The 16,508-nt window shown below is 49.3% G+C and overlaps 1 protein-coding gene across 10 annotated transcripts in view; it reads left to right on the plus strand.

Moving 5' to 3' along the window:
• ATP2B1 (ATPase plasma membrane Ca2+ transporting 1) overlaps positions 1-16,508 on the plus strand; it is a 356,691-nt gene that overhangs the window by 152,358 nt on the left and 187,825 nt on the right. The window lies entirely within an intron of this gene.

Genomic DNA, 16,508 nt, shown 5'->3' on the forward strand with positions numbered 1-16,508 from the left:
CTAAAACATTTCACACATTAATATGCATTAGGGACCTTTTTATGATGGTGTGAGGCTATATCATGGGTAAATCCTGTATTAAATCACCCTTTACCAGATTAAATGGCTTAATTTCATTAAATGGCCTAAATGGTCATGAACTAGAACAGGCCTGGCCAACCTGTGGCTCTCCAGCTGTTGGGAAACTACAAGTCCCAGCATGCCCTGCCACAGTTTTGTTATTAGGGATTGCTAAACCTGTGTCAAGGCATGATTGGATGTGTAGTTTCACAACAGCTGGAGAGCCACAGGTTGGCCAGGCCTGCACTAGAATATTATTCCAACCAGCCATCTAGTTGCTTGGTAAGTACAATAATCTTTTGGTGTATGGGTACAAACTATTATCACCCGTTTGTACCCAAACCCTAAAGTCTTTTTGATTGATCCAACTAGCTGCAGATGTCAGAGTTTTAATTTCTCCCAGCTAGTTGGATGATTCTCATTTCAGTGGAGGGGGAAAGTGGAAACTGATTAGCTGTCAGAAGTAGGCGTATGCTGTTTGTATGTTTCTGTATGAGTAAGAAAACAGGGTTTTGGTACTTACCACTAAATACATTTTACTGATTCCACAGGGACACTAGAACATGACAGTGGTATATAGACAGGTGGATGAGTGGAGCCAGCACTCTCAATTTTAAAAGTGTGACTGGCTCACCCCCTTTGTGCCTTCCCTCTAAACCAGTTATAGAAACTAAGCCCGAGGAGACTGCAAAGACAGAACTTTAGAGGGGGATAAACAAATATAAGAAAGAATAGGAACATACTGAAAACATTCTGTAACCACATATGCAACCACACTCAGACTAAACCTTGGCAGTGGAATCAGAGAAATGGATTTAATGGTAAGTACCAAAATCCAGTTTTCTCCTTCATCCACTAGGGGACACTGGAAAATTATGACAGTGGGGACGTCCTAAAGCAGTGATGGCTAACCTTGACACTCCAGCTGTTGAACTACACATCCCAGCATGCCCTGCATCAGTTTTAGCATGGCCAAATAACAAAACTGTAGCAGGGCATGCTGGGATATGTAGTTCAACAGCTGGAGTGTTAAGGTTAGCCATCACTGTCCTAAAGCATTCTTCATGGGTGGGAGAGCGCTGAGATACCCGCAAAACGGAGCGGCTAAACTGAGAATCTGAATCCATGAAGGTATTGAATCTGTACGGACAAAATTGTTTTGCTTGGACCAAGTGGCTGCAAAACACAATTGCGTAACAGAAGCCGCCCAGGAGGAACCTACATAACATATAAAGTGCGCTAATATGGAAAGAGGTGGAGGGCGAGCAGAATCCAATTAGGTTTTCCTGATCGACATCCTGATCCAGCTAGCCAGCATTTAGTCAGATGCTGGCCAGTCCCTCTTGGCCGCATCATATAGTACAAACAGCATGTCAGATTTTTTTTTCAACGGAGTTGTCCTTTCCACATAGAGACGGAGAGCCTGGACCACATGCAGGAGACGTGAGGATTGGTAATCTTCTGATAAAACTAGAACCACAATGGGTCGGTTAATGTGGAATGCTGACACTACCTTTGCTTAAAAAGCATAAGGAGTTCCGTTCTATCTTCATGAAAAACAAGGTATGGAGAGTGCCCTGACAGAGCACAGAGCTCAGAAACCCTTCTTGCCGAGTCCAATGCTAGGAGAGAACAGTCTTCCAGGATAGGTACTTTAAGTCCACAATCTCTAAAGGTTCAAATGAGGGAGAAAAGATAGAACAAGGTTAAGGTCCATGGGGGGAACAAAGGCAGGCTGAATCCCAAGAACCCCCTGGAAAAATATTTGTACTGCCGGTAGGAGGGCCGAGTGCCTCTGTAAAAAGAAGGAAAGGCCTGAGACCTGAACTTTCAAGGAGCCCAAACGCTGGCACGCTGTGATACCCGCCTAGCGAAACAGAAGTAGATGTGAAAGTAGAAAAGACTTGATAGGGAAAACCGGCCTCTCACCCTGCCACATAGGATTTCCAAATCCTGTGATAATGTGCAGAAGTAACCAGCTTCCTAGCATGAAGCATAGTAGAGATGACAGCCCCGGGAATTCCCTGATGTCTCAACAGCCATGTTGTCAAATGTAGATGCTGTAAGTCTTGTTAGATGAAAGGACCCTGCTAGAGTGGGTTCTCCTGAAGAGGAAGCTGCCACAGATCCTCAGCTGCTAGAAGTCACAGGTCTGAGAACCATGCTCTGCGTGGACAATTTGGAGATATTGGTATGATCGTGGCTGTTTCGCTCTTGATGTGCTTTAGGACCTGAGGGAATAGATATACTAGCTGGAATGGCCATGGCTTCGTTAAAGTGTCTACTGCCTCCACTGATGGATTCCAGGAGCAGTAAGGGGGAAGTTGATGGAGTCTGGATTCCATGAGGTCTGTTTGAGGTCTAGTCCATTTATGGACTAGTTTCAAGCTTACTAGTGTCACCGCTTCCCAGCCGCGGAGACTTGCGCTCCTTGTAAGAAGGACCTAGTTCCAGAAGCCAAATCTGCGTCTTTGTAGAAGATGAGAAGTTTCTAGCCACCAGAGTGTTAAATTCTGGTCTGTGGTGTAAGGCGCACTAGTTTGTGCAGGTGTTATCCCATCCATTGGGACAGAAGGTCCAATTGAAACGTTCTGGACTGGTATCGACCGTATTGTAGGTTTTTGACTGCAGCTACCATTCTACCCTGAAGACATATGCAGAGGTGAACTAATACTCTCCTTGTTTGAAGTACCAGCCAAACTAACTATGTTCTGAATTTTGCCCCTCGGAAGGAAAACCCTCTGGAGATAATTATCGAACATCGGCCCTCATTCCGAGTTGTTCGCTCGTTGCCGATTTTCTCTATTTTGCGATTAGTCGCTTACTGCGCATGCGCAATGTTCGCAGAGCGCATGCGCTTAGTTATTTTACTCAACAGTTAGGTATTTTACTCACGGCATTACGAGGATTTTTCTTCGTTCTGGTGATCGGAGTGTGATTGACAACAAGTGGGTGTTTCTAGGCGTAGACTGGACGTTTTATGGGTGTGTGAAAAAACGCTGCCGTTTCTGGGAAAAACACAGGAGTGGCTGGAGAAACGGGGGAGTGTCTGGGCGAACGCTGTGTGTGTTTGTGACGTCAAACCAGGAACGAAACTGACTGAACTGATCGCAGTGGCAGAGTAAGTGTCGAGCTACTCAAACTGCTAAGAAATTTCTATTCGCAATTTTGCAAATCTTTCGTTCGCAATTCTGCTAAGCTAAGATTCACTCCCAGTAGGCGGCGGCTTAGCGTGTGCAATGCTGCTAAAAGCGGCTAGCGAGCGAACAACTCGGAATGAGGGCCATCGTTCCCAGGAACTTTAGTCTCTGAGAGTGCTCCAGATGTTACTTTGGAAAATTTATGGTTCATACGTGTCTGATCAAAATTTGATGCGTCAATGCAATATCTTATCAACTCAGTGCAGGTGATGGGGTGTTTGGTGCCCCCCTGCAAACTATAAATTTGCGCCCTTCCATATTTCACAAAGGGTCAGCGCGTTCCAAAGGGGTGTGGTCTCACAAGGAGCAGGCGTGGCCACATAATAGTACCCACAAATTACGCCACACAGTAGCACAATCTTATTCACCGTACACCGCACATAGTAGTGCTGCTCATGCACATATTGCCCCCGTAGTAGGGCATCTTATACACCTAATCCCCACAGTAGTAGCACCCCTTATACATACTGCCCATAGTATGCCGCTCATACACAGAATGCCCACAGTAGTAGTGCCACTTATATACAGAATGCCCACGGTAGTAATGCCGCTTATATGTAATACCCCCCCCCCCCCAGTAGTAGTAGTAGTAGTAGTAGTAGTAGCATCCTTAAACGTAATAACCCCCCCCCCCCAGTAGTGGTAGCGTCCTTATACGTAATGCACCCACAGTAGTAGTAGCGTCCTTATGCGTAATGCCCCCACAGTAGTAGTAGCGTCCTTATGCGTAATGCCCCCCAAGTAGTAGTAGCGTCCTTATGTGTAATACCTACCCCAGTAGTAGTATTGTTATATGCAATGCCCCACCCTATTAGTAGTAGCATCAGTATAGGTAATGCCCCCCCCAGTAGTAGTAGCGTCCTTATGTGTAATGCCCCCCAGTAGTAGTAGCGTCCTTATATGTAATGCCCCCCCCCCAGTAGTAGTAGCGTCCTTATACATAATGCCCCCCCAGTAGTAGCGAAGTTATACGTAATGCCCGCCCTCTCCAGTAGTAGTAGCGTCCTTGCATGTAATTGCCCCCCAGTAGTAGCGTCCATAATGTGCGCATACAAACACACCTCACACATACACACCCCCACCACACACACACAGACTGACAGACGCACACACACCTACCTCTCTCACCCTCCACTTAACTAAGTCTGGCTGGCCGCCACTGTAATTACTCTCCCTCTGTACAGCAACCTGGTCCGTGTAGCTCTGCCACCTACATCCCATGACAGGGTAGGGGAGTAGGCTTTTCATGGTGCCTGCGCCACTGCCTGTAATACAGTGACAGACACCGCATCCGGCAGCAGCAGCAGGGGGGACGGCGGCGCAGCAGCAGGGATGCAGAGCAGGGAGTGCGCCTTTGCAGCCAAGCGCCTCTCTGCTTTTTTCCCCTTCACTGAACGGGTAGCGCCGGGCCTGTATCAACTTTTACTTTGAGGGTGCTTTGATGAGAAGATCGTCTAGATAGGGCATAATTGTCACTCCCTGTGTTCAGAGGTGGGTCATCATTACCACTATCGCTTTAGTAGCAGTGGGCATGAACGAGAGTCCCGAACAGTAGGGTCCGAAACGGATAGTGATAGTCTTGTATTGCAAATCTGAGAAAAGTCTGGTGCGGTTCCCAGATGGGGATCTTTAAACAGGCGTCCTTTTATATCTAGTGACACCAGGAACATTCCTGCTTCCAGTCCCGCAATCATAGAATGAAGTGATTCCATTTTGAACCAGAAGAAGTTAAATATGGATTTAAAAATTAAGATTAATAATTAATCTGATTGAGCCGTCCGGCTTTTGTTGCTGAAGCGGAACCGGAGTCTCCACTTGGGGTGGTAATGGCCTGTTGATGGCCTCTTGTAAGACCAGCCTTTTTGTGTTTGAAACTGGTAAACCTGTGGTGAAAAACAGAGTGGGATGTTGGGATAAAAAAAAAATCTGTTTTGTATCCCTAAGAGACAATGTCTTGGCAGGAAACCTTCCATATCTTGCTGAATCCGGATAGACGAGCTCCCACTCTGGGTTCCCCCAGATGTGAGGGTAGCCCGTCATGCCACTGGCTTACTGGCCGGTTTGGGATCCTGATGGCCCGGGGGTGGGGCGCGTGGTCCTGCATCTTCCCCTAGAAGCGCAAGGGAAGAAAGAATCTCTAGAGTGGCCTCTAAATTTTGTGAGGCTATAAAGTAATGAAAGGCACCAGAAAAGGATCTGCGTGGAGATCAAAAATATATCGCCTGTAAAAGGGAGGGCTTACAGACCCTGCTTTGATTCCACATCTGCCTGCCATTGTTAGAGCCATAGACTTCTACGGGCACAAATGGCGGAGGCAAAAATGTAGAACTGAGGAGCCCCACATTTGTAAATGGAGGACTCACAGATATGTTCCGCTAGGGTTATAAGGTCCGCTCTCGGCTGACCAGATGATCTTTAGTTAATTGCTCAGCCCATTCTTCTATGGCTTTATTAACCCAAGATGCCACTGGTGCAGGTCTAAGAATAATACCAGCCACTGTGTGTGTGTATATATACTTTAGAGTGGTTTTTAACTTGCTGTCTGCTGACTCATTTAAAGAGGTAGCGCCTGGGACTGGTAGTAGTCTTCTCTGATAGTCTTGACACAGGAGTCCACCAGAGGGAGGGGTCTCCCATATGACTCTAGTATCTGCTGGAAAAGGATAAGAGGATAGTATACACTTGAAATTTTTTTTTTTTTTTATCTAGGTGTTTCTAAAGCCCAGTACTCACGGGCCGATCAAGGAGAGATGCGTGCTGAGCGAACCGCTCAGCACACATCTCTCCTGCCGCTCAGCACAGCGCGATCTGTGCTGAGCGTGCGGGGGGAGACGGGGGGGCCGCTCACTTCACCCAGCGGGTGAAGTGAGCGACCCGCTAGATTGGCCTGCATGCAGGCCAATCTAGCAGCGGCGATAGCGATGTGCGGGGCCGCGCATCGCTATCGCCGAGGGGGCTACACACGGAGCGATCCTGCCGATATTCTAAGCAATCTAGTCAGATTGCTTAGAATATCGCTCCGTGAGTACCCCCCTTTAAGTCATTTACAACTTATCTAGTTCCTGAGATACAGTAAAGGGGACAAAGATTTTTACTTTTTTAATAAAAAGGGAAGGCTGGAAGGGTCCCTGAGCTGAGTCCGAAACTCCCAGTAGCTGTTTAACCATGAGACTGAGTGCCCCGATTCCCTGTGAACTCTCATCAGAGTCCTGCGTTGGCATATCCTCTTCCTCGCATACGGGCGGAACCTCACCCTCCTCTAGAAGTGGAATTGTCCTCCTCTGAGCTGTCCGACTGCAGGACAGAGGGTGACAACCTCTTTTTTTCTGAGGCTGGGTAGAAGGACCTAGGGCCTAGAAACTGTGTAGAGGCAGACATGACATTTACCAGACACTCCACAAATTTTGCAAGGGTTAGCTCCCAGGCTAGTTCTGGTGCCAGTAAGGGCCCCGGTGGAATAACCTGTGGCCTCTGTGTTTTATGACAGGCGGCCAGTTCTGTGGTGAGACCAGACATCACATTAGCTAGTGCAGTAGCCCAGGTTGGTGGTGGTTCCTGTACGGGAAGGGCCCTTTGTGAAGGGGATGCACTGGTATCGCAGGATTCGCATAAGTGTCTACTCCTCATGTACCTGTGTAAATTTAGTTTCACTTTTTGAAAATAAAGAGCTTCTGAGATGCCTTGGATGCTACCCCTTCACCTGCCATGTTACACATAAATCTGTTACACAGAATAGTGTTACAGGTAAACACTCTCTCGGACAGTAGAGAACACTGGCTGATGTAGAGGAGGGCAGTAATAAGGAGTGTCACAACCCAAATGAGATTGCTATATCTACATATAAAATCTAATAACCTAAATAATAGTTATATTTCTCTAACGTCCTAGAGGATGCTGGGGACTCCGTAAGGACCATGGGGAATAGACGGGCTCCGCAGGAGATAGGGCACTTTAAGAAAGCTTTGGATTCTGTGTGTGCACTGGCTCCTCCCTCTATGTCCCTCCTCCAGACCTCAGTTTTACACTGTGCCCAGAGGAAGATGGGCGCACTGCAGGGAGCTCTCCTGAGTTCTTTGCATTAGAAAGCATTTTTGTTTGGATTTTTCTATTTTTACAGGGAGCACTGCTGGCAACAGGCTCCCTGCATTGAGGGACTGGGGAGAGAGGAGCAGACCTACTTAAATGATAGGATCTGCTTCCTCGGCTACTGGACACAATTAGCTCCAGAGGGGGTGAACACAGGTTCGTCCTGGGCGTCCACCCCCGGAGCCACGCTGCCGTTCTCCTCACAGAGCCAGAAGAACAGAAGCAAGAAGACGTCTCAGGCGGCAGAAGCCTACAGCGGCTTCACTGATGTAACGCACAGCACCACAGCTGTGCATCATTGCTCCACACACCTCACACACTCCGGTCACTGTATGGGTGCAGGGCGCAGGGGGGGCGCCCTGGGCAGCAATAATAACACCTCAAAACATGGCAAAAAGATATATACATGTACAGCTGGGCACTGTACATGTATATAAAAGAGCCCCCGCCATTTTTACACAAATTTGAGTTGGACTGAAGCCCGCCGCCGAAGGGGCGGGGCTTCTCCCTCAGCACTCACCAGCGCCATTTTTCTCTCCACAGAACGCTGAGAGGATCTCCCCGGACTCTCCCCTGCTTACACACGGTGAAGGGGTGTTTAAAAGAGAGGGGGGGGGGGCACATAATTGGCGGATAAGATATTATACAGCGCTGCTTGGGGAAAAACATTTTGTGTTGGTCTCCAGGGTCATTGCGCTGGGGTGTGTGCTGGCATACTCTCTGTCTCTCCAAAGGGCCTTAAAGGGGATACTGTCTTCAGAAAAGAGTTTCCCTGTGTGTGTGTGAAGTGTCTGTACGTGTGTGTCGACATGTTTGACGAGGAAGGCTCGCTTAATATGGAGGGGGAGTGTTTGAATGTCAGGTCGCTGTCGGCAACGCCGACACCGGACTGGGTGGATATGCTGAATGTCTTAAATGCAAATGTGAATCTCCTGCATAAAAGGTTAGACAAGGCTGAAGCTAGGGATCAGTCAGGTAGCCAGACCGTGCCTGTCCCTGTGGCGCCAGGACCTTCAGGGTCTCAAAAGCTCCCCATATCCCAGGTCGCTGACACAGATACCGACACAGATACTGACTCTAGTGTCGACTATGAGGATGCAAAATTACAGCCGAAGGTGGCAAAGGGTATTCGATACATGATTATTGCCATAAAAGAGGTTTTGCATATCACTGAGGAACCCCCTGTCCCTGACACGAGGGTTCACATGTATAAAGGGAAAAAGCCTGAGGTCACGTTTCCGTCCTCATTTGAGCTAAGCGAATTGTGCGAAAAGGCTTGGGAGTCTCCGGATAGGAGACTACATGTTCCCAAAAGGATTCTTATGGCGTATCCTTTTCCACAGAAGGATAGGATACGATGGGAATCTTTGCCTAAAGTAGACAAGGCGCTGACATGCTTATCCAAGAAGGTGATACTGCTTCCCTCAAGGATCCTGCTGATCGCAAGCAGGAAATTACCATGAAGCACATTTACACATATTCAGGAACTATCGTTAGACCGGCCATAGCGTCGGCCTGGGCTTGTAGTGCTGTCGTGGCATGGGCAGACTCCTTATCTATGGAATTTGACACCTTAGATAGGGATACCATTCTAATGACCATAGAGCATATCAGAGATGCTGCCTTGTATATGAGGGATGCTCAGAGAGACATTTGTTTACTAAGCTCCAAAATAAACGCTATTTCTATTTCTCTGACGTCCTAGTGGATGCTGGGAACTCCGTAAGGACCATGGGGAATAGCGGGCTCCGAAGGAGGCTGGGCACTCTAGAAAGATCTTAGACTACCTGGTGTGCACTGGCTCCTCCCACTATGACCCTCCTCCAAGCCTCAGTTAGATTTCGTGCCCGGCCGAGGTTGGATGCACACTAGGGGCTCTCCTGAGCTCTTAGAAAGTAATAGTCTTAGATTTTTTTATTTTCAGTGAGACCTGCTGGCAACAGGCTCACTGCAGCGAGGGACTAAGGGGAGAAGAAGCGAACTCGCCTGCTTGCAGCCGGATTGGGCTTCTTAGGCTACTGGACACCATTAGCTCCAGAGGGATCGACCGCAGGCCAGCCTTGATGTTCGGTCCCGGAGCCGCGCCGCCGTCCCCCTTACAGAGCCAGAAGCAAGAAGATGGTCCGGAAAATCGGCGGCATGAAGACTGTCTTCACCAAGGTAGCGCACAGCACTGCAGCTGTGCGCCATTGCTCCTCTCACACACTTCACACTCCGGTCACTGAGGGTGCAGGGCGCTGGGGGGGGGCGCCCTGAGCAGCAATAAAAACACCTTGGCTGGCTAAAATACCTCAATATATAGCCCCAGGGGCTATATATGAGGTAAATACCCCTGCCAGAATTCCATAAAAAGCGTGAGAATAGGCCGCGAAAAAGGGGCGGAGCCTATCTCCTCAGCACACTGGCGCCATTTTTCCCTCACAGCTCCTGCTGGAAGGAAGCTCCCTGGCTCTTCCCTGCAATCTACAGTACCAGTAAGAGGGAAAAGAGAGGGGGGGCATTAAATTTGGCAGTATATATATTTTATTGAAAAGCAGCTATTAGGGACATAACTCAGTTAGTCCCTGTATATATATAGCGCTCTGGTGTGTGCTGGCATACTCTTACTCTGTCCCCCCAAAGGGCTTTTTGTGGGTCCTGTCCTCTGTTTGAGCATTCCCTGTGTGTGTGGAGTGTGTCGGTACGGCTGTGTCGACATGTTTGAGGAGGATAATGATGTGGAGGGGGAGCAGATGCCTTTAGCAGGGATGTCACCCCCTGGGGGGCAGACACCTGAGTGGATGAGTTTATGGCAGGAAATGAGTGCACGTATAGACTCCTTACATAAAAAATTTGACAACATGCCGACTGTGGGACAGCCGAGTCTTCAGCTCGTGCCTGTCCAGGTGTCTCAAAAGTCATCAGGGGCTCTGAAACGCCCGCTATCTCAGATGGCACAAGTAGATGTCGACACGGATACTGACACCAGTGTCGACGACGATGAGTCAAATTTAATGCCCGTTAAGGCCATTCACTGCATGATTGAGGCAATGGAGGAGGTGTTAAATATTTCTGATTTACATCCAGGTACCACAAAAAAGGGTATTATGTTTGGGGAGAAAAAACTTCCTGTAGTTTTTCCCCCGTCAGATGAATTAAATGAAGTGTGTGAAGAAGCGTGGGCTTCCCCTGATAAGAAATTGGTAATTCCTAAGAAGATACTAATGGCGTTCCCTTTCCCGCCAGAGGATAGGTTACGTTGGGAAACACCCCCTAGGGTGGATAAAGCGCTCACACGTTTGTCTAAAAAGGTGGCACTACCGTCCCAGGATACGGCCGCCCTTAAGGAACCTGCTGATAGAAAGCAGGAGGCGATCCTGAAGTCTGTATATACACACTCAGGCATTATACTTAGACCAGCTATTGCGTCAGCATGGATGTGCAGTGCTGCCGCTGCGTGGTCAGATAAACTGTCAGAAAATATTGACACATTAGACAGAGACACGATTCTGCTAACAATTGACCATATCAAAGACTCAGTCTTATACATGAGAGATGCACAGAGGGAAATCTGCCGGCTGGCATCTAAAGTAAGTGCATTATCCATCTCTGCTAGGAGATGCTTATGGACTCGCCAGTGGACTGGAGATGCAGATTCCAAAAGGCACATGGAAGTTTTGCCTTATAAAGGGGAGGAATTATTTGGGGATGGTCTCTCCGACCTAGTTTCCACAGCAACGTCTGGGAAGTCAGCATTTTTACCCCATGTCCCCTCACAGCCTAAGAAGGCGCCATTTTATCAGGTTCAGTCCTTTCGGACCCAGAAAAACAAGCGGGGAAAAGGAGGGTCTTTTCTGTCTAGAGGCAGAGGTAGGGGAAAAAGGCTGCAGCAAACAGCAGGTTCCCAGGAACAAAAGTCCTCCCCCGCTTCCTCTTCCAAGTCCGCCGCATGACGGTGGGGCTCCACAGGCGGAGCCAGGTACGGTGGGGGCCCGCCTCATGAATTTCAGCGATCAGTGGGCTCGCTCACAGGTGGATCCCTGGATCCTTCAAATAGTATCTCAGGGATACAAGCTGGAATTCGAGGCGGCTCCACCCCACCGGTTCCTAAAATCTGCCTTGCCGATTGCTCCCTCAGACAGGGAGGCGGTGCTAGCAGCGATTCACAAGCTGTATTCCCAGCAGGTGATAATCAGGGTACCCCTACTTCAACAAGGCCGGGGTTACTATTCCACACTATTTGTGGTGCCGAAACCGGACGGTTCGGTGAGACCCATTTTAAATTTGAAATCCTTGAAAACATACATAAAAAAAATTCAAGTTCAAGATGGAATCGCTCAGGGCGGTTATTGCAAGCCTGGACGAGGGCGATTACATGGTATCCCTGGACATCAAGGATGCTTACCTGCATGTCCCCATTTACCATCCTCACCAGGAGTACCTCAGATTTGTGGTACAGGATTGCCATTACCAATTCCAGACGCTGCCGTTTGGACTCTCCACGGCACCAAGGGTATTTACCAAGGTTATGGCGGAAATGATGATACTCCTTCGAAAAAAGGGAGTTTTAATTATCCCATACTTGGACGATCTCCTAATAAAGGCACGATCCAAGGAACAGTTAGTGGGAGTAGCACTATCTCAGGAAGTGCTGCGCCAGCACGGCTGGATTCTGAATATCCCAAAGTCACAGCTGGTCCCCACGACACGTCTAATGTTCCTGGGAATGATTCTGGACACAGTCCAGAAAAAAGTGTTTCTCCCGGAGGAGAAAGCCAGGGAGTTGTCTTCTCTAGTCAGAGACCTCCTAAAACCAAAACCGGTATCGGTGCATCACTGCACGCGGGTCCTGGGAAGCATAGTAGCTTCTTACGAAGCAATTCCATTCGGCAGGTCCCATGCCAGAATTTTTCAGTGGGACCTGTTGGACAAGTGGTCCAGATCGCATCTTCAGATGCATCGCTTGATAACCCTGTCCCCAAGAACCAGGGTGTCTCTTCTGTGGTGGCTGCAGAGTGCTCATCTTCTGGAGGGCCGCAGATTCGGCATACAGGACTGGGTCCTGGTGACCACGGATGCCAGCCTACGAGGCTGGGGGGCAGTCACAAAGGGAAGAAACTTCCAAGGACTATGGTCAAGTCAGGAGACTGCCCTTCACATAAATATTCTGGAACTAAGGGCCATTTACAATGCCCTAAGTCAAGCAAAATCCCTGCTCCTACACCAGCCGGTGCTGATCCAGTCAGACAACATCACGGCAGTCGCCCATGTGAATCGACAGGGCGGCACAAGAAGCAGGATGGCAATGGCAGAAGCCACAAGAATTCTCCGATGGGCGGAGAATCATTTACTAGCACTGTCAGCAGTGTTCATCCCGGGAGTGGACAACTGGGAAGCAGACTTTCTCAGCAGGCACGACCTCCACCCGGGAGAGTGGGGACTTCATCCAGAAGTCTTCCAAATGATTGTAAATCAATGGGGTCGTCCACAGGTGGACATGATGGCGTCCCGCCTAAACAAAAAACTAGAGAGGTATTGCGCCAGGTCAAGAGACCCTCAGGCGATAGCTGTGGACGCTCTAGTGACACCGTGGGTGTACCGGTCAGTTTATGTGTTCCCTCCTCTACCTCTCATACCAAAGGTATTGAGAATAATAAGAAAGCGAGGAGTAAACACAATTCTCGTGGTTCCGGATTGGCCAAGAAGAGCGTGGTACCCGGAACTTCAAGAGATGATCTCAGAGGACCCGTGGTCTCTGCCGCTCAGACAAGACCTGCTACAGCAGGGGCCCTGTCTGTTCCAAGACTTACCGCGGCTGCGTTTGACGGCATGGCGGTTGAACGCCGGATCCTGAAGGAAAAGGGCATTCCGGAGGAAGTCATTCCTACGCTTATTAAAGCCAGGAAAGAGGTCACAGCAACTCATTATCACCGCATATGGCGGAAGTATGTTGCATGGTGTGAGGCCGAAAAGGCCCCAACGGAGGAATTTCAACTAGGTCGATTTCTGCATTTCCTGCAAGCAGGAGTAAATATGGGCCTAAAACTGGGCTCCATTAAGGTACAGATCTCGGCTCTGTCGATTTTTCTTTCAAAAAGAACTAGCTTCAGTACCTGAAGTTCAGACATTTGTTAAAGGAGTGCTGCATATTCAGCCCCCGTTTGTGCCCCCTGTGGCACCTTGGGATCTCAACGTGGTGTTGAGTTTCTTAAAATCACATTGGTTTGAACCACTAAAAACCGTGGATCTGAAATATCTCACGTGGAAGGTGGTTATGTTATTGGCCTTGGCTTCTGCCAGGCGAGTATCAGAATTGGCGGCTTTGTCCTGTAAAAGCCCTTATCTGATTTTCCATATGGATAGGGCAGAATTGAGGACTCGTCCCCAGTTTCTCCCAAAGGTGGTGTCAGCGTTTCACCTGAACCAGCCTATTGTGGTGCCTGCGGCTACTAGGGACTTGGAGGACTCCAAGTTGCTAGACGTTGTCAGGGCACTGAAAAAATATGTTTCCAGAACGGCTAGAGTCAGAAAATCTGACTCGCTGTTTATCCTATATGCACCCAACAAGCTGGGTGCTCCTGCTTCTAAGCAGACTATTGCTCGTTGGATTTGTAATACAATTCAGCTTGCACATTCTGTGGCAGGCCTGCCACAGCCAAAATCTGTCAATGCCCATTCCACAAGGAAGGTGGGCTCATCTTGGGCGGCTGCCCGAGGGGTCTCGGCTTTACAACTTTGCCGAGCTGCTACTTGGTCAGGGGCAAACACGTTTGCAAAATTTGACAAATTTGATACCCTGGCTGAGGAGGACCTGGAGTTCTCTCATTCGGTGTTGCAGAGTCATCCGCACTCTCCCGCCCGTTTGGGAGCTTTGGTATAATCCCCATGGTCCTTACGGAGTTCCCAGCATCCACTAGGACGTCAGAGAAAATAAGAATTTACTCACCGGTAATTCTATTTCTCGTAGTCCGTAGTGGATGCTGGGCTCCCATCCCAAGTGCGGTTTATCTGCAATACTTGTACATAGTTACTGTTAACTAAATCGGGTTATTGTTGAGCCATCTGTTGAGAGGCTCTGTTGTTTCATACTGTTAACTGGGTTTCATATCACGAGTTGTACGGTGTGATTGGTGTGGCTGGTATGAGTCTTACCCGGGATTCAAAATCCTTCCTTATTGTGTACGCTCGTCCGGGCACAGTATCCTAACTGAGGCTTGGAGGAGGGTCATAGTGGGAGGAGCCAGTGCACACCAGGTAGTCTAAGATCTTTCTAGAGTGCCCAGCCTCCTTCGGAGCCCGCTATTCCCCATGGTCCTTACGGAGTTCCCAGCATCCACTACGGACTACGAGAAATAGAATTACCGGTGAGTAAATTCTTATTTTCTGCTAGGTGACTCTTGTGGACCCGACAGTGGACGGGAGACGCCGACTCAAAGCGGCATATGGAGTCATTGCCTTACAAGGGGGAGGAGTTGTTTGGAGAAGGCCTCTCGGACCTTGTCACTACTGCTACGGCCGGTAAATCAATTTTTTTTACCTTATGTTCCCCCGCAGCATGCTAAGAAGGTACCGCATTATCAAATGCAGTCCTTTCATTCCAATAAAAGCAAGTAGGTACGAGGATCGTCCTTTGTTGCCAGAGGTAAAGGCAAGGGAAAAAAGCTGCACTCTGCTAGTTCCCAAGAGCAGAAGTCCTCCCCTACTTCCGCAAAGTCCACCGCATGACGCTGGGGCTTTCCGGGGGGGGTCAGATCAAGTGAGGGCACGTCTTCGTCTTTTCAGCCACGTCTGGGTTCTCTCACAGGTGGATCCCTGGGCAATAGAGATTGTTTCCCAGGGATACAGACTGGAATTCGAAGACGTGCCTCCTCGTCGGTTTTTCAAATCGGCTCTGCCGGCTTCCCCGCCGGAGAGGGAGCTGGTGTTAGCTGCAATTCACAAACTGTACATTCAACAGGTGATAGTCGAAGTTCCTCATCTCCAGCAAGGAGGGGGTTATTATTCATCCCTGTTTGTGGTACCGAAACCGGACGGTTCGGTCAGACCCATTTTAAATCTGAAATCCCTGTACTTGAAGAGGTTCAAGTTCAAGATGGAATCGCTCAGAGCGGTCATCGCCAGCCTGGAGGGAGGGGATTGGATGGTGTCCCTGGACATAAAGGATGCGTACCTTCATGTTCCGATTTTCCCTCCTCACCAGGCGTTCCTGAGATTTGCAGTACAGGACTGTCACTACCAATTTCAGACGTTGCCGTTTGGTCTTTTCACGGCCCCGAGAATTTTCACCAAGGTAATGGCGGAAATGATGGTGCTCCTGCGCAGGCAGGGCGTCGCAATTATCCCGTACTTGGACAATCTCCTCCATAAAGGCGAGATCTCGGGAGAAGTTGCTGGACAGTGTGTCTCTATCCGTGAAGACGTTGTAGAGGCACGGCTGGATTCTCAATTTACCGAAATCCCAGCTAGTCCCTGCAACGCGTCTGACCTTTTTGGGCCTGATTCTAGACACAGACCAAAAGTTTTTCTTCCAGTGGAGAAGGCTCAGGAGCTCGTAGCTCTGGTCAGGAACCTATTGAAGCCAAAAAAGGTTTCAGTGCATCATTGCACGAGGGTTCTGGGGAAGAATGTGGCTTCATACGAGGCCATCCCCTTCGGCAGGTTCCATGCAAGGACCTTTCAATGGGACCTATTGGACAAATGGTCCGGGTCCCATCTACACATGCAAAAACAGATCACCCTGTCTCCCAGGGCCAGGGTGTCTCTCCTGTGGTGGCTGCGCAGTGCTCACCTCCTGGAGGGTCGCAGGTTCGGCATTCAGGACTGGGTCCTGGTGACCACGGACGCGAGCCTCCGAGGTTGGGGAGCTGTCGCACTAGGAAGAAATTTCCAGGGTCTCTGGTCAAGCCTAGAGACTGGTCTCCACATCAATGTCCTGGAGTTGAGGGCCATATACAACGCCCTACTCCAAGCGGAGGAATGGCTTCGGAACAAACCGGTTCTGATTCAGTCAGACAATGTCACGGCAGTGGCTCATGTAAACCGCCAAGGCGGCACAAGGAGCAGAGTGGCCATGGCAGAGGCGACCAGGATTCTACGCTGGGCGGAAGGCCATGTAAGCGCACTATCAGCAGTGTTCATCCCGGGGGTGGACAACTGTGAGGCGGACTTCCTCAGCAGGCACGA

The sequence above is a fragment of the Pseudophryne corroboree genome, chromosome 6 (genome assembly GCF_028390025.1).
Source record: "Pseudophryne corroboree isolate aPseCor3 chromosome 6, aPseCor3.hap2, whole genome shotgun sequence".
Lineage (NCBI taxonomy): Eukaryota > Metazoa > Chordata > Amphibia > Anura > Myobatrachidae > Pseudophryne > Pseudophryne corroboree.